The sequence below is a fragment of the Sinocyclocheilus rhinocerous genome, unplaced genomic scaffold, assembly GCF_001515625.1.
Source record: "Sinocyclocheilus rhinocerous isolate Xijiao unplaced genomic scaffold, SAMN03320098_v1.1 scaffold411, whole genome shotgun sequence".
Lineage (NCBI taxonomy): Eukaryota > Metazoa > Chordata > Actinopteri > Cypriniformes > Cyprinidae > Sinocyclocheilus > Sinocyclocheilus rhinocerous.
This window is the reverse complement of record NW_015640493.1, coordinates 1,397,097-1,398,120: the sequence shown is the minus strand read 5'-3', so window position 1 is coordinate 1,398,120 and position 1,024 is coordinate 1,397,097.

The following is a 1,024-nucleotide window of genomic DNA, read 5'->3' as shown; positions in this document are numbered from 1 at the left end:
ATGGGGACAGGAGAGCTGTCAGTCAATAAATTGGAGAGAAAAAAAGTAACTTGCGTTACTTATTTGAAAAAGTAACTCAGATATTCTCTTGTAAATTAAAAAAGTAATGTGTTACTTTACTAGTAACTTGAAAAAAGTAATCTGATTACGTAACTCGCGTTACTTGTAATGCGTTACCCCCAACACTGATAACAAATAGTAATAAATCCAAAATGTTAAAAACATACAATCTACTCCACTTTCCTGCAGTGCTCAGTTTGAAGTTTATGTTCTTTTAATCCAGCTACGAGGTCATGCCGTGATGTATGGATCAGCTATTGGTCACACGGTTTCACATTATATGAATTTGCAGGTCAGAGTGTGAATTTACTGTTATAATTGTGCTGTCTTCCTGAAAGAAAACAAATTTACTCCATATTTCACCAATACTTCACATTTAGAAGGTGCAATATGTAGGCTATCCCACAAAACCATCAGTCTACCTGCTGGGATAAATAGTATAGGCCTAATTCCTCGAGCAGGTTTCACTAAATCCTGCCATCCGTCTCAATCCAGGAAAGTCTGATCTGCCAAGACATTTCTCAGCTGGCATCCCTTTAGTTGTCTTGTCCCCCTCTTTGCCAGGTGAATATCTTCTGAGGAGCTTTGGGTGAAAAATAACAGCCGTGGATTGGACTCGCCGCAAGTGGCAGTGTTTCAAACGGTAAATCCAGATTAGTAGGCTCTGTATGATTATTACCCAGAGAGGGATTACCACAGCATGGCTTTTTCAAGGCAAATATCAGTGTCTTCGTGAGAGCGAGGCTGACTAATGTGTGATAAACTCATTCGTGGATTCAGAGAGAGAAGCAAGAGCAATTTCTCAAATCATCCGCAAGGTTTTGGTGGGGATTCACAAAGCGTTTTGGAGCATTATGGGAGCTGTGACTCACTGATGTTTAACTCAATACTGTAGACCTCACTGCTTGCATATGAGCGGGTGGTTTTTGTATGTTTGAAGTGTAAAAACCCACTCAAAATAGGC